Source organism: Mesoplodon bidens (genome assembly GCF_964165515.1).
Source record: "Mesoplodon bidens genome assembly, chromosome: 1".
NCBI classification, from domain to species: domain Eukaryota; kingdom Metazoa; phylum Chordata; class Mammalia; order Artiodactyla; family Ziphiidae; genus Mesoplodon; species Mesoplodon bidens.
Genome location: NC_138176.1, coordinates 71,295,761 through 71,317,380, shown reverse-complemented (window position 1 = coordinate 71,317,380; position 21,620 = coordinate 71,295,761). Strand labels below are relative to the sequence as shown.

The 21,620-nt window shown below is 33.3% G+C and overlaps 1 protein-coding gene across 1 annotated transcript in view; it reads left to right on the top strand.

The window, feature by feature from the left end:
- Positions 1-21,620, top strand: part of TACR3 (tachykinin receptor 3) — a gene marked incomplete at its 5' end in the record, with an annotated part of 68,589 nt that overhangs the window by 4,570 nt on the left and 42,399 nt on the right. The window lies entirely within an intron of this gene.

The following is a 21,620-nucleotide window of genomic DNA, read 5'->3' as shown; positions in this document are numbered from 1 at the left end:
AATTCTTGCAAATCTATGTTTTTATAGGCCAAGAAATCACCTTTAAGTTCTACATAGTTCTTTTTGCCTGTAAGGCTACTTCACCACACACACACACATACACACACACACACTGGAATTATTTGCCAATGAAGAGTCGCTGTTTCTCTCCACCATCCTTCCCAAATTTGCCATTTTGAAATGTAACATTTAAACATAACATTTATGTAAAAGGTGCTCAGCTTTTCCAAGATCATTCAGCAGAGCTTCAAACCACCGCAGTCCACTACAGGACCTGTACTATTCTTAACCTCTATACTCTCTTATAGCTCCTAAGGAGTTGTGGTGACTACAGGTTTAAATTAGAATGTAGCACTTGTTTATGCTACATGTCTTACATGTATATATAACACATCTTACATATATATTACCTACGTTTTAATTGAGGATGCAGGTGTTAGAAAATTAATAGAACAGTTTATAACAGAAATATTATCTTTTTAAAAATTTATGGCATATCCCACTTGACATACAGGGATATTAGAAAATAGAAAATATTTTCTTCCATTTTCTAAGCACATTTTTTAAGTTAAGTTAGAAATTCTAGGAAGGCTTATTTACGTATTGTAAGCGACAATTTCAGGGCATAAGGTCCAGTATTGATTAAAATATTTAAAGAATTTTTAAAGTGACAGTCACTGTTTTTTACCTGGAAACCTTAAGGAAGTAATTTAATATGTTTTATTTAATAATTCAAACGCATTAACAAACACAGCAAAAAATACTTTATATTCTTCAAACCCAGGGACACCTGACATAAATAATTAGTAAAATAAATATTTAATTTAACTGAAGTAAGTTATGTGTTTAGCCAAATAGATAAAAATTTATCTTATATGCTATACTTTTAAAAATTTGCTTCTCATAAAGCTGTTATGCAAAGTATTCATAGAACCTCTATTTCTTTTGAAGCTTATTATGGACAGATAAAAATATATAGTCTTAAAAAATCATAAGGCCTGAATGTGGTAACAAATTATCTAAATGTATAGTGGTAAATTTTACCATTGTTTTAAACATTATGGTTATAAATACTTTGATAAATTTTTTTAAAAAACATCTTTATCAGTCTTTAATTCTAGTGCCTGAGCCAATCTCCTCATTCTTCTCTACTTTAGGGAGAGCCACTGCCCATGCAGTTATATTCTTTATTACGATAAGACTTGACTCATTATTTAGCCCAGATGATAAACTGCATGAGCTTAGCCCAAGATAAACTGCTTTACATTTGCATTCTTTGCAAAATAGTAACTAAAACTGTGCTTTGGAAAAGATTAATTTTAGAAATTTTTTTATGAATCTTTAGCTCCTTTTACAATTTGTAGTCCTTATTCAAGGATTTTAAAATATCCCATTTGCAGCCACTAAAATTACTGCTGTAGTGTGCTGTGAAAGTTCAATTAAAACTATCAAATTCAAGTGAAAATTCTTATAAAATTAATCCTGAGTACATAATGAAAGCAATAAATGTGTATTAATTGAATGAATGAAACATAAAATTATCACAAAGTAAGGTGAAATTAGAAGTGTCTCTTAGATAACTAGCAGAACTCCAGTTGATATCAATGTTACATTAACAACACCAGGAGAAAAAGGAGTTTATATCATATTTAACAGACACAGTATAAAAAATGCTGAATATATAACATATTATTAAACACTAATAAAAATATATATCTCTAATATAAAAAGAACAAAAGTAACAAACAGAGAATTCACAAAAGAAGAAATAAAAGTATCTAACAAACATTAACTTATGGATTGCTTATATTTTATATCTCCATTTTTCACCTGTTATTTGCTTCTCAAGACATTCAAATCTGAACTCTTTTTCCAGCACTCTACCCAAAGAGCCTTATTGAGAAATCCAGTGAGCATTTTAATCCTCGACTTCCTTGACCTTTTAGTAGTATTCCTCACAGGTGGCTATTGCCTCTTGGCTTCCAACTGTCCTGATCACCTCCTACCCCCTCAGCCTCTCTTCCATGGCATTATTAATTCTCAATAATTAGAATTATTTCTAATTATCTGCCTCTATGTAGTAATTAAATGCATAGGTTCCACAATACCAAATCCTGGACCTGATTTTGTCTTTACTTTACTCTCTATTTCTAAGTGATCTCTTTCAAACCCACAGCTTCATTTTTCACTTTTGAATGAACAGTTTCCATTTTTCTATTATCTAATTGGTTTTCTTTTGAATTATAGAAGACACATAACAATCCATACAATAAAGTAGACAAATATAAATGAATGAAAAATTAAAACTGGAAAAAAATAGAAAGGGAGAAAATAGAAACAAGATGGGAGTGAAGTTATAACACGGACATTCAGGTCAAAGAGTCCCAATCATTTATGAAAGTTAAGCTTTAAATATGTCTCTGAGCTTCTTAGTGAACAAACATAAAAGGAAACACAATTAGTAAATTTGTTTACACTGTCCATATAAACAAGATATACACATTCCTTAAGGGCTTAGGCATTTCTGATATTTGAGTTTCAAGAAATTCTTTGTATGGGTAATTAAGAGGACAGTGTCCTCAACCACAGTGTCATAAATGCAAAAGAAAATTTCCCATAGGTGTTTGCTTAGCATTCCTCTGAGTAGGCCAAAGACATATGCCAAAGCAGAACTCAGTGAATGATGTTCTCAGGGTAAAACCTCTATCTGAGCACAGTTTCCAGATGGTCTGGTTTGTTGCATTGAAAAAACTACAAAAAAAGGATAAAATGTATTTCCTCCAAAAGTATTTTTTCCACCTGAACTTTGGATATAGCTTGAGAATCAGATAATTCAAAGTTGTAACATATGGTAAAAGCTCTACAAATCATTCTCATTCCAGTCCCCAATCTCTGATCCTGATCCATCCTCTATACCAGTCTCTTATTTAAACTTATTTTCCCCTCATGCATTATAAGGATCCTATATGCACAGTGAAAAAAATTAGAAATATTAGAAAGTTAAATTTACCTGTAATTGTCCTACACCCCAAATATAGCCTATCTATGATCTTCACATTCACATTTCAACTCTCCCCTCATTTTTTTGTGATATGTATATCTCACATATTACATTATGTACATGCATAAAGATATATTTTTTAATTACTAAAATAGTGCCACATTATCATGTCATTTTTTATGTACCATACAAGGTTATTAAAATTTATTGAACAAATTATAAATCTTGGACATTATATGTTATGAAGATATAGATGTTTATCTTACTCTATAACATTTTTACTTTAATTGTTTAAATTACAGTAAGTACATATAAGATAGAAATAATAAATACATATGCTTTAAAACTCAAAAAGTAAGTGGATCACCAGCCTAAAATCCTCTAAACCATCTTTGAGCTCTGCTCGTGTACGTGACGTTTCCACTTGGGGTCTGAAAATCTCCTCAAACTCCTCCAAACCCATTATCTTACCTCCAAACCTCTTCCTCTTCCAGTGTTCCCCATTTCAATAAACAGTACAAGCATCCATTCAGTTGTTCAAATAGCTCCCAATCTATTACCTTCTTTCTGACTCTACCCCCACTTCCCTAGTCCAAGCTACTATCATATCTTTCCTGGACTAATAAAAACACCTCCTAATTGGTCTCCCCACATCCAATCTTAATCCACCTTAGTATATATAAGAAGATGTTTCTGCACTCCTACTTAATGCTACAATGTTTTCCCATTGCTGTTATGAGAAGAAGAATATTCTTAATCCAGATAATAATACCTTGTATAGCCTGGTTCCTTGACCTGTCCAACTTCAACTCATACTATACCTCAACTTCCTTATCTTTGTTCTAGCCACTCTGATCCTCTTTCAAGTCCCTAAATGTGTGATGCTATCTTTTTGCCATAAAGCCTTTAAACGCAGTTTTCCTTCTGTCTCAACTTCCCTTCTGCCCATTCCTCATCAGTTGAATGTACTCCTCATTTAGATAACAGCTTGAATCTCATTTCACAGGGAAACGTTCCATAAGCCTCCCAATTTAAATTAAATGTCACTTTGTAGATTCTCTTAGCACATGTTAGTCATAGCATTTTTATATATTAAATTAAGAATACTTGATTAATAATTTCCTCTAATAAACTTATAAACATCATAAAGACAAGTTCCCTCTGTTCTTAGTCTTTATTGTATCCTTATGCCTCTCATACTGTTTTGCACATGGTAAGCACACAACCCAGATTCCTGAATAAAAGAATCATAAAAGTAATCAAATAAAAATTAAAGTGATGAGATATAACTTTTTTCCATTAAAATCGGCAGAGATTGCTAAGTTGTAGTAAACATGGCATTTTAACACATGATTTTAGATTGAACCATATGTAATTGCCAGTTTTTAATAGTTTAAAATGTCAATTAATATTTCATATGGTTTAATCTAGCATTTGGGTATCTATTGTCAAAAATCTTTCAGGGTTCAATTTTCCAACATGTTCAAAGATATTTTTCAAATCAAAATTCAAAGAACTGAAAACAACTAAAAAGCCCAACAAAAAGAAATGAATGATGAGGCATCTAAAAATGAAATTCTATGTAGAAATTTTAAAGTTACATTTGAATATAACATCAGCTCTCTCAAGTCTCTAGGCACATGTATATAAATGTGCTAACATTAACATGCATATCCAAATTTTTTAAGTCTTTTTATAACCTTTGCTTATAAACCATTTCTTGCTAGTCTCCAATTATTTCAAAGAATCCCTAGGAAAGTCTGATGAGAGTTCATCAGTAGTCCTCCTTAGCACTTCCATTCTCCTCACCATACCCTGGCCAGAGAGAGAGAGAGAAAGAAAGAAACAGCAATGTCAGCACTTTGGTACAGAACATAATAGTGTCTCTGGAAGAAGCCATGCCTTTCTCCAGTTGTTTTGGGCATACTGCATCCAAATCTGCAGAAGTCATAAATTACAAACTGCCCTCTGCCTGAAGTTTTTGTGATGTCTATTTGTGTTCCAAATAGAATTTGGAGGAATTATCATGTCCCTAATCTTTGCTCCATTTACAAATTCTTCAAGACCAGTGTTCCTTCATCTTCTACTTGCAACTCTCTCTCCCTGGGCCTCAGCTCTAAACCACATGTCCAGGATGAGGAATTGTTTCCCTACTTCCCTATGCCTCACTGCTTTGAGAATACACCATTCTTATTGAGGCTTGCTCACTGGCACGTTGGATAAATGGTGCAAAATATACAACTGGGGTTTGAAGCCCCACCACTTCATTAGACACAGTCAGAGTCTGAATCCGACTTTAGACTCAGCAGGATCTCTAACACACAATGAATTTTTAGACTATGGATTTAACAGTCTGATATAATTCTATATGTGCAATAAGGTAGATATAGATTTGATTTTCTCTGACTACTGAGATTTTGGATAATTTTGTTTCCCTTTATACTTTTCCTTTTCTAATTATCTACAACAAAATGTACTTCTTTTACACGAAACAAAATACATTGCTAATTAATTAAAGTTCTGAGGATGGATGGTGGTGATGGTTGCACAATAATGTGAATGTACCACTGAACTGTACACTTAAAAATAGTTACAATGGTAAATTTTATGTTTGGTATGTTTTATCACTATAAAAGATTTTAAATATTAATTAAATAAATAAATACTGTTTAAGAACCTAATAATGACTCTGAGATACATGCTAAAGAGTTTGGACTCAAGGAAAGAACAACTTGATTAAACTTTGTATAGATTTTTAGTGATAGATGTTTTATGGCAACATTTTAAACACACTTTCTAGGCTAATTTAGAAATCATGAAGACACCTCTGGCAAAAGAGTACCTAACATTACAATGGATTATTTTGTAAACTGTGAAATCTTTTTCCCAGGAATTATGTAAAGATATCATACCTATGTGGAGTAATTTAGAAGACTGCCTAAAGATACAGGGATAAGTTAGCTCAGTATTTCTATTATTTAGTCTGGTATATGATAAAAGTTTTTAAATATTTGCTTAAGAAGTCCCCTATTTTGAGTTTGTATTATCATCTATGATTTTTTTTTACCTTCAAATCTGCCCAAGTATCAAGGTTATTTAAATTTTTCTTTTACGCATACCTGTAAGTAAGGAAAATGTGTATCTGATTTTATCACTAAGCGACAAAGGGCTCAATTGTGTTCTGGAGCTGATTTATACTTGTTAGAGGGAATCAATTGTGCACATTTCTTCTCAACTCTGCATTTAGTGATGTTACTTTGGTAGCTTGAAATCATGGTAGGAGTATTTACACCACAGAAATTTGCAAATGCTAGAAGTCATGAGTTTTGTTTTGTTTCTGTGTTTTTTTTTTCCTTAGAGTGCTTGTGGTTAAACATTTACCAGCACACAAATCACTATATTTGTAGTCATTCACTCAGTAGCTATTTCTTAAGTACCTTACAAGTATTAACATTGTATAGATACGGGGCACACTGGAATAAACAAGACAAATATGTCCCATATGCTAATGAAACTGTAATTAATATCTTCACTTGAATCCCTCAGCTGTAGTCCACCAGAGTCCTAAATCCAATAATCTATTGAACTTCAACATCTGAAAGTTTAATAAGCATCTCAGAATTTACATGCTCCAAACTGATTTCCTGATTTTCCTCTGAAACTTACTCCTCCTACAATCTTCTGAGGTCAAAAATCTGAACCTCAGGTCAGAACTCTTGGAAGTATTCTCACTCATCTCTTCTTTCATACTCTATGTCCAATCAATCAGAAAATCTAATCACTTTTACTTTCAAAATATATGTAGAATCTAATCACTCCTTAAGATGCCTATTGTTGCCTCCCTAGTGTAAGTCAATATCATTTCTCACCTAACTGGTTTCCCTACCCCTGCTTTTGTTCCCCTTTGGTTTGTTCTCAATGCACCAATCAGAGAGATCCTGTAAGGAGTCAGATAATATATCCCCTCTACAAATCCTCCAATGGCACCTCAGTTCTCTCAGGGTAGAAATCAAAGTTCCTATAATGGTCTATAAGAATTTATAGTAACTGGTCCTTTGTTACTCTCCAACCTTATCTCCTACTACTTACACTCCACTGCTCTGCTCCACCATCACTGGATTCCTCTGTTACATCAATATACTAAGTGTGTTTCCACCTCAGGATCTTACACTCTGTGTGAAACACTCTTACTCCAGACACATTGTTCATTACCTGTACTACTTCTGGACCCTAACTACTCTATTTGAAATTGCTTTAAATTTTTCTTTACCACATGTATCACCTTCTAAAATACTATATAATTAGCTCATCTGCAATGTTTATTGTTTTTTGTATGTCTGCCCTACTGGATTCTAAGTTCCATAAGGACAAGTTCCATGAGGACCTGTGTCTCAACTGAGTAAATGAAGAATAGATAGAGTCTATGGTAACTGGGAACACATAGCAGGGGAAAGCACATTTATAGTGTTAGAGCAGAAAAACACAGAAATGTAGAAGCATTTTTTAAGTTCCTTATTTTACAGAAGTATAGAAAATATCTCCTAATAAATTGGCTATGAGTAGTTACTATTTAAATAAAAACAAAACATTTAAGGTATTCTATGCAACCTAATATGTGATTATCATATTAAACTGCATCATCTATAAAGAAAAAGATTAGGAGACTTTCAAATGAGCATAGAAAACAATTTCGAAGAAATTAAAAACTCACAAATTGAGTGTTTATGTTGAATAAGTACTATTAATCACAATTCAGAATTCTTAGATGAATAAACTTACTGAATTTAAAAGACGTCACAGTGCCATATGTATTGATTTTTATACCTTCAAATTAAATAAATATATGAAGGCCGTTTTCTCCATTAAGTTAACTACATGGTATAAAATAAATTCAAAACTCTTAAACTTACATCATGTTTTCATTAACTTAAAATGTTTTACTCCTAAAATAAAAATATTTTCAATATCTCTTCAACAAAGATTTACATAAGCTAAATTTCATGTTGAAGGCTGTGGTATTTCACAAATAAACTAGTGTAATAATATTTTTTAAATAACAGATTACAGTGCTTTCCTATGTAAGAAATTACTGACAATCCCCATTGACCAGTCACAAAACCACTGATGAGACTGTCTTTAATGAACAAAAATGAAACTGAATAAGGTCTCCTTAGAAACATATAAAAGGACACCATTTTAAAGTTTTAGTAGCTCAAAAATAGAACACATATGCCAAAGAACACACACACACATAACCAATTCTATGCATGCACAATTCAATACACGCAATCCTTGCTTTGAACAAATTTGTTACCAAGATTATTTATTTATATAACACCAGTCCCCTCAACAGCATGGCTCAAGTTTTTCTTACCATGTCACATTAACTGTGAGTACTTGCATAAAGTAAAAAATTAGCTTCTAGCTCTTAAGCTCTCATGAATCACTCCACAAATAACAGATGTACTTCATAGTCAGTGACCAATCATATTCCTATTTTTCAAAATCTGTTACTGATTGGTCACTGATTATCTTAGTCAGTTCATGAACAGACAGCAAAGCACATAGTTGCATTGCCTCATTGTCTTTCAATGATAAACTCAAATGACACCTTAGAAAAATGGCTAATCAAGAGAAGGACTTGCCAACAAAGAGGAAGAAATAAAAAGTGATAACACTGAAAGTGAAATGCAAATCCAGTATAGGTGAAGATGAAGAAGAATAGCTGAATAAGGGAATGTTGACAATCACTTTACAAGAGACTCTAAGTATGCAGCCAGAGGAAATTAGTGAAGGTGAATTTATCAACATGAATGAGGAAAATAATAGTGACAAATGATGAAGATGTCCCAGAGGAAGAGAACTGGCAAAAATCTTCATAGAAAAAAAAAATTCTCAGATATTTCACCACTTTCAAAGTTCAAGGATAAAATGTTGGAAGCTGATTCAAACTCACAAAGGAGTACAATGCTTTTCCAAGGTATAGAAAACATGTTGGCTCTGTATATGTTACATGAAAGAATAAAGTAAACACTATTCAAACTACTCATGATACCTTTACATTTTTTTCTAAGACTTTATTTTTAGAGCAATTTTTGGTTAACAGCAAAATCGAGGGAAGGTACAGAGATTTCCTATATATCCTCTGCCCCCCACACTTGCATAGCCTCCCTGTTATCAACATCTCCCACCAGAGTGGTACATTTTTTACCACTGATGAACCTAACTGACTCATCATAATCACCCAAAGTCCATAGTTTACATTAGGCTTCACTCTTGGTGGTGTACATTCAATGTATTTAGGCAAATATGTAATGTCATGTAACCATCATTATTGTCTCCTCCAGAGTATTTTCACTCCCCTGAAAGTTCTCTGTGCTTTGCCTATTCAACCCTATTCCCTTGAACCCCTAGCAAATACTGATCTTTTTATTGTGTCCATAGTTTTGTCTTTTCCATAATCACATAGTTAGAATCAAACAGTATGTAGCCTTTTCAGATTGACTTCTTTCACTTAGTAATATGGATTTAAGATTTTTTGATGTTTTTTCATGGCTTGATACTAGATTTCTTTTTAGCAGTGAATAATATTTCATTATCTGATGTATTGGGTTGGCCAAACGGTTGGTTTGGTTAGTGAATACATTGTTCAATAAAGTTATTCGTGAAAATGAAAAATGTGTCTTTTATTTTTACTTTAAACCAAACGAACTTTTTGGCCAAACCAATACCATAGTTTATTTATTCATTCATCTAATGAAGAACATCCTGGTTGCTTTCAAGTTTTTGGTAATTATGAATGAAGCTGCAGTAAACATCTTTGTGCAGGGTTTTGTTTTATTTTTGTTGTTGTTGTTTTGGTTTTTTGTGGGGGTTTTTGTTTGTTTGTTTTGTTTTGTGGACATGAATCTTCAACTCTATTTGGTAAATACCAAGGAGCACATCTGTTGCTGGATCATATGGTAATAGTATGTTTAGTTTTTTAAGAAGCAGCCAAACTGTCTTCCAAAGTGGCTGAACCATTTTGCATTCCCACTAGCAATGTATGAGAGTTTCTGTTGCTTCACATCCTCTCCAGCACCTGGTGTTATGGATTTTCACCATTCTATAGGTGTGTAGTGGTATCTCATTGTTGTTTTAATTTGCATTTACCTGGTGATGTATGATGTGGAGCATCTTTTTGTATGCTTATTTACTATCTGCATATCTTCTTTGGTGAGGCGTCTGTTAAGGTTTTTGGAACCTTTTGGGAACCTTATACATATGTTAAATCTTTTGTAGTTGTCCCACAGTCCTTGGATATTCTCTTCCATTTTTTCAGCCTTTGTTTTCTTTGCTTTTCAGTATTTATGGATTCCACTTATATATACTCTAGCTCAGAGGTTCTTTCTTCAGTCATGCTCAATCTACTAATAAACCCATCAAAGGCATTCTTCATTTCTGTTGCAGTGTTTTTCAACTCTAGCACTTCTTTTGGTTCTTTCTCTCTTAGGATTTCCATCTCTTTTCTTACATCGCCCAGCTATTCTTACATGCTGTCTGCTTTATCAGTTAGAGCCCTTAGGGTATTAATCCAGTTAATCCAGTTAGCCCTTAGGATATTAACCCAGTATGATAATTCCAACATCCCTTCTATGCCTGGTTCTGATGCTTGCTTCATCTCTTCAGGTTTTGTTTTTTGTTTTGTCTTTTGATAGCTGGACATGATGTTCTGGGTAAAAGGAACTGCTCTAAATAGACTGTTAGTAATGTGGTGGTGAGGTACGGAGGAAGGGGAAGCATTCTAGAGTCCTATAATTAGGTCTCAGTCATTTAGTGAGCTTATGCCTCTGTTCTGTGAACTACACAAGTGTTTCTCATTTTTTTCCCTCCCTTTATTTTATTTTATTTTATTTTATTTTATTTTTATTTATTTATTTTTTTTGCGTTATGCGGGCCTCTCACTGTTGTGGCCTCTCCCGTTGCAGAGCACAGGCTCCGGACGCGCAGGCTCAGCGGCCATGGCTCACGGGCCCAGCTGCTCCGCGGCATGTGGGATCTTCCCGGAGCGGGGCACGAACCCGTGTCTCCTGCATCGGCAGGCGGACTCTCAACCACTGCGCCACCAGGGAAGCCCCTCCCTCCCTTTATTTTTAAAAAAATTTTATTGGAGTAAAGTTGATTTACAATGTTGTGTTAGTTTCTGCTGTACAGCAAAGTGAATCAGTTATACATATACATATATCCACTCTTTTTTAGATTCTTTTTCTATATAGGTCATTACAGAGTATTGAGTAGAGTTCCCTGTGTTATACAGTAGGTCCTTATTAGTTATCTGTTTTACATATAGTATAGTGTATGTATATCAATCCCAATCTCCCAATTTATCCCTCCCCTGCTCTTTCCCCCGGATAACCATAAGTTTGTTTTTTTTACTTCTTCTTAACAATGACTGCCCTCAGAGGAAACTAGTTGGTCAGAGTTTAATCTGCTGGGGTATTATCGGAGTCTAACTGTCCTGAGGGAAGGATTTATTCCAGTCCAGCTGCATCAGCCTTCCACTTGGAAGAAGGGAAATAGCCAACTCTAACCTACTCTAGACATCTGTCCCATCTAAAGGGAGAGAAACATATGTGTTAAGAATAGTCTCTGATGTTTTTAAAAAGTCCTTTTCCCCTTCATCCTGCTAGAAGCATGAGGGGGTGTTTCTCTGATATATACAGTGGGATCATGGTCCAGTTCCTGGAAGTAACTCACAGTATTGTGAGAGGCCTCTGCTATATTTCCAAAATGTGTATTTAATAATCTGAGGGGAAAATGTAACATTCTATAAAGCAGGACAAAATTATTCTTCCACAATTTTACTTTGTAGAAAGATCCAAATGTTCGTATGCTTCCTCATTACTCTTTTATTCTGTTGTTAATTTACTTGTAGAAACCTGGACAATCATTCTGCCTTTGCTGTAACCTGTTCCATACAACTCATCCTGAGTTTCATTACCTTTGAGTAGTAATTTCCATTTATCTTCTATTTGGATATGTTTAATTTGTTAATTTTTCCATTTGCTAATTTTTAGGGGAGAATATTCTAAAGGGTTCATTCAGTAAAAACAAAAAAAGATGAAGAACTACAAGCAACATATACGTTTCAAAATAAATGGAAATAATTGTTGACATAATGAATGCTCCTCTATAATTACATCACATTTGTTATGTTCAAATCTTTTTTTATCTTTACTAGTTGTTGTTGTTGTTGTTTTGTCTTCTATCAGTTATTGAGAAAAGTGTGATAGTCCAACTATGATTGGGAATGTATTTCGCATTTTAGTTTTGTCCATTTTGCTTTGTATATCTTGAAGCAATATTTATACAAATCTAGGACTGTTATGCCTTCCTATGAATTTATCCCTTTTATCATTATGAAATGTCCCTCTTTACATTTAGTAACACCTCATGCCTTAAAGCCTAATTTTTGTGATGTTTTTTGAATTTTATTTTTATACAGCAGGTTCTTATTAGTTATCTATTTTATACATATTAGTATATATATGTCAATCTCAATCTCCCAATTCATCCCACCACCCACCCCCAGCTTTCCACCCTTGCTGTCCATATGTTTGTTCTCTACCATCTGTGTCTCTATTTCTGCCTTGCAAACCAGTTCATCTGTACCATTTTTCTAGATTCCACATATATGCATTAATATACAATATTTGTTTTTCTCCTTCTGACTTACTTCACTCTATATGACAGTCTCTAGCCAATCTTTTCTTTGGTTAGTGTTTACATGGTAACCCCTTTCACACAAACATTTTAACACCAAGAATGTCTAATATGATTAGAAGTCACAAATTTGATCCCATGATGTGTGGAAATGTAAATTTTAATTACGTAACTTTATTTATTTTTTAAGTTAACATATACTAAAATTGACTTTAATTGATGTACAGATTTAGGATTTTTAATGCATGAATCTATTCATGCAACAGTCACCACCATCAGGACACAGAACAATTTCATTACTCCAAACAAACTCCATCATGCTATACCTTTGTATTCATACCCGCTCTCTGCCCTAAAACCTGGGAAGCACTGATTTATCTTTCTCCACTGTAGTCTGGTCTTTTTGGGAAAATATCATATTAATGTAATCATACAATATGTGAACTTTGAGACTGGCTATTTTCACTCACCATAACATCTCTGAGATCTAAGTTGTTGAGTGTATCAAAAGTTTGCTCGTTTTTTATTGCTGAGGGTATTCTTTGTATGGAGGCACCAAAGTTTATTTGTTCATCCACCATTTGCAGGATATTTTGGTTGTTTCTAGTTTTGAACAATTATGATCTATTCATAGATCATAAACATCCATTAAAGATTTTTGTGTGAAAACAAGTTTTCATTTCTCTAGAGTAAATAAGTAGGAGTGGGATTACTGGGTCATTTGGTAAATGTATATTTAACTTTATAAGAAATTGTGGAACTGCTTTCCACAGTGGCTATACTATGTTGTATTCATACCAACAGTGTATGAATGTTCTACTTGTTCCAGATCTTCATCAGCAATTGGTATTGTCAGTATTTTTGTTTTAATTTTAGCCATTTTAATGTGTATCTTGATGTGCTTTTAATTCACATTTCATTAATGGATATTTATATTAGACAAGTTTCATGTGCTTATTTGTCATTAATGCATCTTCTTTGATGAAGTGCCTATTCAAGCCATTTGCCCATTTTTAAATTGGATTGTTTGTTTTCTTACTATTAAGATTTTATTTTTAACAGCTTTATTGAGTTATAATTTACATACCATAAAATATACTCATTTTAGGTATATGATTTAATGATATTTAGTAAGTTTTTAGTTATGTAACCATCAACACAATATAATTTTAGAACATTTCCATTACCTCAAAAAGAAACCCCACTTCCAGTTTTGTAGTCACTCCCCATTCTACGTGCAGCCCTAGACAACCGCTAAGCTATTTTCTCCTGCTACAGATTTGACTTTTCTGGAATTTGATATAAATGGAATCATTTTATATCACATATAGTCTTTTGTATAGACTTCAAATTGTTTTCTCTGTTTTTAATTGGGTTATATGTCTTCTTGTTAAATAGTGAGAGTTATTGTGTATTTTGAACACAAGTCCTTTACTGGACATATTTGCAAATATTTCCTCCTTGTCTGTGGTTTGTCATTTTACTTTCTTCATTGCATATTTGAAAAGCAAAATTTTTTAATATTCATGAAGTACAGCATATCATTTTTCTCTTTTATTGTTTGTGCTTTTGTAGTCAGTTCTAAAAAATCATTAGCTATCCCAAGGTTGTGAAAATTCACTTCTATGTTTTTTTTCTGATAGTTTTATAGTTTTAGATCTCACATTTATATGTGATACGTTTGGAGATTATTTTTATGTGTGGTGTGAGATAACTGAATAATTTATCTTTTTGTATGTGGATATCTGATTGTCCTAGCACTGTTTGTTGAAAAAATACAATTTACCCCCATTAAATTGCCTTGGCACAGTTGTCAAAAATCAATTGAACATAAATGTAAGTGTTTATTTCCAGACTCTTGATATTTTTGCTTCACTGATCTACATGTCTATTTTTATGCCAGTACTACACTGTCTTGATTACTGTAGCCCTGTAATAAATTTTGAAATATGGAAAGTATAAGTCCTTCAACTTTGTTTTTATTATTCAAATTTTTTTGACTATTCTAGAAGGTCTGTACTTCCAAATTATTTTTAAGATCAGTTTTTTAAATTCTGGAATTAGAATAGGAAGTTTTATAAGGATTCTGTTGAATTTTTCAGTCAACTTGGAAAGCATTGTCAGCTTAACAATATTGAGTCTTCCAATCCATGATCATGGACTGTCTTTCCATTTATTGAGGTCTTCTTTAATTTGTTTTAACAATGCACTGTAGTTTTCAATGTATGTCTCAATTCTTTTATTAAATTTCTTCCTATATTTATTAAATTATTTTTGGTGCTACTGAATAGACTTTTTTGAAGTTCATTTTTAGATTCTTCATAACTAGTATATAGAAATACAATTCATTGAACTTGTATTCTGTGATCTTGCTGAACTTATTAATTCTAATGGGTTTGGGGTTTTGTGGATTCCTTAGGAAGATCATTTCATCTGCTAATAAAAACAGTATTAGTAATAAAGACAATATTCCTGTTGTAATAAAGACAGTATTCCTGTTGAATACTGTCAGTAATAAAGACAGTATTCCTGTTGAATCTGGATGCCTTTTATTTCTTTTCTTTCTTTCTTGTTTTGTAGTTGTTATTGTTGCTGTTGTTTGCTGTTTTTTTCATATCTGATTTTTCTCTTTAATTATATTTTCATGATATCTTATTAAGGTAATTTGAGCACAAATTATTCAATGATAGAAAATGACAGAAAAACAATTTAAAAACTCACCTCCATTCATTCATTAATTTAGTCATACAATAAATATGTATCAGGTGCCAAATATGTGCAGTCATTATCCTAGATGCTATGAATATATTTATTATCTAAGTATATATCCAAGAATATATTATTATCCCAGTTTAGAGGTTATCTATACCTTCCTTCTTCCATTTGCACAGTTAAATAAGCATTTACATCATCACAACTTAAATACCTGAAGATTGGGTACTCCTTCTGCTTGATGGACAACATCATCTTTCTGAGTTTAAGGATAACAGAGTGGAACTGCCACAGGCCACTTCAAAAAGTAGTTTAATATGGTATAGGCCATATAAAACAAAATTGAAGGAAATTAATTCCTAGTGCACCCAAAGAACTTACAGAGTCTCCAAGTATAACATTGAACATTTCTATTTAATCATTGAACCACTGAGCACTAGTTGCCCTGACTGATGTTACTTAGAAGACCTTAGTACTCTCCATTCAAGAAATTCTTCTGAAAGGAGAGATTTGAAAGAGAAATAACCTATAATGCACTACCCTGATGGAACAGTTTCTGTTGAAAAGTTATAACAATATCAAAAGAAGTTTTGGGGTTTTTTTAATCCTTAGATCAGAATTTTGGTGTGAACTTATTTTTCTTTCTACTCTGATCACAACTGGCTAAGAACCACATTAATAAGTTATCTTTGTTTATTTTTGTCTTGAGCTTACCACAGCAACTTTTTTTAAATTCTCAAGTGTTAATTTCATTTTATTCAATATAGTTTTAGAGTGATTTAGGTTGAATGTCTACTGTGCCTGATATTACCTAAGTCTTCTTGAAAACATTGTCTTATGTAATGTCATTTTAACCTCATAATCATACTCTACACCATGTTTATTATTCCCATTTAGCAAAGTTAAGAAAACTATTCCTTTTAAAAATTGTGTATACGCTGAAGTTTTTATTTGTAAACAATTATTCACCCATCCATCTGTCTAAATATTCAAAACTATTTGCAGTCACTATTCAACAATGATGTTAACTACTATAGATACTTTGTTAGGTGCTACAGAACATAGAGAAGAATAAATCGTATCTCCAATGAGCTAAAATCATTATGAGCATAATGCTGTTGCAGCACTGAGGAGGTAAAAACTAACTCTGCACAGAGAGAGGGAAAGAATCTACAGTGATCAATGTGTAATCTGAGTGGAAATTAAAGGATGGTTAGAAGTTTTCCAGTCATAGAACTTTAGAATAACATATGAAGCAAAAGAAAAATCACTTCAGCAAGGAAACTAGCATGTGAAAAACATGAAATTATTATCTGAGCTGGATAATGTCCATTTTTCAGTTCATATCTACTCACTATCTATTCCACTCTTTTTTTTCTGCCCCTGCCCACCAGGCTGACTACTTCTGTAGACTGACTGTATCAATAGGGTCCCTCACTCTTGGGTCTCTTCTTGGCTTTTCCTAATGGGAGACCTCTGGAGGGGATGGGAAGAAGGAGAGTGCCTTTGGGATATATCTACCGTTCTTGCCTTTCAGGATTGCTGCAAATTGGCTAAGTCTCCAGCTGTATACATATCTCTTACCAAGTGCTCCTTCCTAGGGCTTCATCTCCTTACTTCAGATTATAGGATCCTGAATTTACAGACTAAAGCAATGTCTACTGTGGCCAGAAGCAAACTTGAAGACAGTAAAATCTATATTATTTCAGGCAAATATTACTTAATATAATAAAGTAAACATCTGAAGACTGCACTCTCTCTTTAGACCAAAAATTTTAAATGTATATAAGCATGTAATGATCCAGAAACAGAGCTTAATAAAAATGTTACCAAAAGGAAAAATTATACCATATACCAAGAACAATTACAAAATGGAAAGGCTTACTGAGAGTAGTAAAGTTATGTCAAAAAATTCTGTCTTGCAAAAGACATCATCTTTTTGATAAAAAAGACCCCTTCAATTATGTCAGGAAAAGAAGTACATGGCAAAGGACATTGGTCCTGTATTAGAGTGAAAAGGAAAACTAATAAAAGATGGCATTATAATGTGAGCTTCTGATGGATATTCCTGAGAATTTCTTCCTCTATGAAAGACAACAAAAAGTGACTTTAAAACTTTTTTAGGTGATATGCTAATTGGAAGAGTAAAGAATCCAATCTTAGCTATTCTTTGTGAAACAGGCAGACTAGGGAGACTCTAAAGTATTTGAGAATCTATTTGGTGGGGAAGAATGGTAATGAGAAGCTTAGACAAACACCTAGGAAAATCTAGTGTGATCATATCAAAGATATATATTTCTTTAAAGGAAGAATAAAGTACTGACACTCATTTGAGAGAGATTGTATCCTGGGTTTGATCATTTCTTCTCAAGGTCCAGAGGGTATTTATTTGACCCTAAGGATCCATTTTCTTCATGCCTACTGTTGAGCAAATTATTATTCCAGGAGAGAGTCACAGAATAGGAAACGTTGATGCCACAGTGAATTCCTAATCACCAATTTCAAATTGGTCTTCAGCAGTGCCTGGAAGTTCTAGTTACCTCTTTGGTCAACTGGCTCTCCTTTTCTACAATATTTCAACATTTCTTTATTTTCCTCAATCACTAATGTAATTCAATCTCCAGTGGTAATACTCTATTCCAAGCAGCAATCATCTCTCAACCAAACCAAAACAATAATGAGGTAACTTATCTCCCTCCTTCCATTCTTTCGCTCCTTCAGTCCATTCTCCAGACTAAAATCTGATTACTCTCCCCTCCTGATTGAATCACCTCAATTACTTTCCAAAGGACAAAATTCTATAACCTGAACTACAACTTCGTCTCAAATTACTTTCCCCCTTCACTTTCAGCATTTCAATTACATTAGCCCTTAGTTCCTCAAGTGCACAATGCACCCACACTTACCCATCAGATTGGTTTCCTAGGGCTACTGTAACAAACTAGCACAAACTGAGTAACAACAGAAATTTATGTCTCACATTTCTAGAAGCTAGAAGTCTGAAATCAAGGTGTAGGCAAGGGCCATGCTCCGTCTGAAACCTCTGAGGAAATTCTGCCTTGCCCCTTCCTAAGTTCTCATGGATTGCTGGCAGTCTTTGGCATTCCTTGGCTTGTAGATACATCACTCAATCCTCCATCTTCATGTGGCAATCTCTGTGTGGTTCTCTGTTTCCAAAGTTCTCCTTTACACCTTATATTGAATTAGGGCCCATCGTAATGACCTCATTTTAACTTGATTACCTATATAAAACTCTATTTCCACATAAGGTCACCTTCTGTGATATTGGGTGTTAGGACTTCAATGTACCTTTTTTAGGGGGACACAATTCAACGCATAAAACCCCACCATTAACACAGGAGTTTTTCGCATGTTGTTTGTTCCCCCAGAAATATTTGCAGTGCTCACCCTTCTGCTACCTTGCCTAGTCACCCTTTCAAGTTTCAACCCAGAATGCTTTTCTTAGGGAAGACTGATTCACAATCTAAATGTTTTCTCCAGTAAATGCACTCACACAGCCATAAGCATTGCCTTTGTAACACTTATTATATTTGTAATTTTGTTTATTGGTGAGATTATTTGATTAGTATCTATCTACTTCACTAGCCTGTGAGTTCTGTGAAGGTCATTTTTTCTCATTGTTGTATTACTACAGTATCTGGGATACTACAGTAGACATCCAAGAAATGTTGGCTGAATGAATGAATAATAGATCAGGCCAGAAATGACAAAAATGTCAGCTTGAAGTTTCAAAATTTCTACTTTCACTAAAGTGTTAGTTAGTGAGAATAAAATTGACTGTTTCCATACAATCTAAATAAAACCATATTCTACCTGTCAGGAAATAATTTCTCTAACATTAAACTAATTGACAAAAAAATCAATAAGAAATTTGTAGTTTATTTTGAATTGTCCATGCTGTAGTAGCTGTACAAGACTCTAAACCTGCTCACATCACTCAACTTCTCATTACAGTCTCAAAAAATCAGCTGTCTAAATATTCAAATAGCATTCATAAATTTCCAGGCAAGCAAAAAAGCAAAGATTATGATAAGATTGAGGAATAGTCAGTTCAGTAAAACAAAATTTATTGATAAGTACCATGTCTGACTCTGGAAACACCATAGAGCAACAGTTCAATGTAATGAGAGAAATGCTATGGTGATTAATAGTCCATAGCAATGGGAACAGAAATGACCAATCACAATTACTGCCTTTATATATTTGACTTTCGTCTTTAATATTGCACATAAATGCTTTTGAATTTAGAGACAAGATGCAACTTCTGATTCTCTTCAAGGCATCTACCTTATATATTTTTCTTTCTCCCCCACAATTCCTTACACGAGTGGTTATATTCAAAGCCATAATCTGTACCTACGTAAACTTTGAGGATTGGCAGAACTGGTTTAGAATTCCAATTCTTACCATTTGGGACATTTTTAAACAATCTACTTATTCTTTAAGCCTCAGTTTTCTTTTCTGTAAAATAGAGATAATATTAGTTCATTTATTGAACTTTTCTGGATACTAAATATATATATATGTATATATATTGTGTGCAATGTTGTCTAGTCATGCTTATCAATCAATATATGTTGCTATTATTATCTTTACCAATATAAGCATGAGAGGTGAATTTTAAACAGTTTTCAGTTTCAAACATGTGTATTTTATTTTCTTTGTATGGTTCACTTTATTTCCCTAAACCAAGGTTCCATTTTATGATTATTTTTTTCATATCTAACATTCACTTTTGCCTAATAGTTGTCATACATAATAAATTAAGAGTACTTCCTTTAAGTAAATTACAACTAAAGTTAACATTATGAATAGTAGGTAGATAAGTTCCAATATATCTACTGAAGATCTAATTCTGCCTAATAGTTACAAAAGCAAAGAGCAGTAAACAAGTTAATGAATTATCCTTTTTTTAAAAATAGTTCCATTCATAAGATTAATTTTTTTTGGTTTAAGTAATACTCATTCTTTGATAAAAATATTACCTATGAAAAATTTTCATACATAAAAATATATTTGAGAAACACAAAATGGCCAATAGTAAAAATAATACAATTAAATAATGTGTTTTATTGACAGAAATGCCAAAATATAATTCATTTGATGTATGTTATTTTCTCTTCTATTAGCCATAATTTGGCAATTAGCCATTTTATCCAATTTAAAACTGGAATTTAATTCTCCCAGACATATTCTTACTATTTTACCAAGTGAATAAAGCTTGACTTCTGTTACCATATTTAAACAGTTTCTAATTTCTCAAAAAGTTGCACTCTAGGGCCTCCCTGGTGGCGCAGTGGTTGAGAGTCCGCCTGCCGATGCAGGGGACACGAGTTCGTGCCCCGGTCCGGGAGGATCCCACATGCCTCAGAGCGGCTGGGCCCGTGAGCCATGGCCGCTGAGCCTGCGTGTCTGGAGCCTGTGCTCCGCAACGGGAGAGGCCACAACAGTGAGAGGCCCGCGTACCGCAAAAACAAAACAAAACAAAACAAAAAAAGTTGCACTCTAAAAATCATATGTAAATATTTTAGAGCCTTAAACATATTTTCCTATAACAATTATGTTATATATAGTTACATAGATAAATACTATGGAGATTTATATGATACAGTATGAATTCAATTTTAGAGGTAATAGGAAAGCATAGCCTCAGTCAAACTTGATTTATTCATCCTTATCTAAACCCTGAACTTGTCTATGGATGCTTTTAAATGGCTATCTTGACAATATCCTTCTGAGGGATTCCTCATTTTGTCAATCATGTAGACATTATCCATATTAGTTGTCTAGAATTTTCTTTTTAAAAAGTTAAACATACATAAGAAAAATGGAGGTCTTGGGGTACAGAATTCATATTTTTAAGCACTTAATACGCATCTTTCCAATTCCATCCAGCAGACATATGAGTTCTGATAATGTGTTAGGCACAGCAGCAAATAATCAATACCTTTCACTTAGATTATTTCTATAGATCGTTACTTCACCACTAAGAGAGGGGTGTTCTTATTTCTATTTTAAAAATAATGGAGTTCAAAAAGTTAAATAAGTGAGAGGATAGGGTTTGAACCTTGATCTGCCTGATTCCTAAGACTATGCCGTAATTATTCTATGCTGCCTTTATACAAGCAAAATCTTTTTCAGTTTGTTTACCAGAAGAGATATAACCCTGGCCCTGGAAACTCCT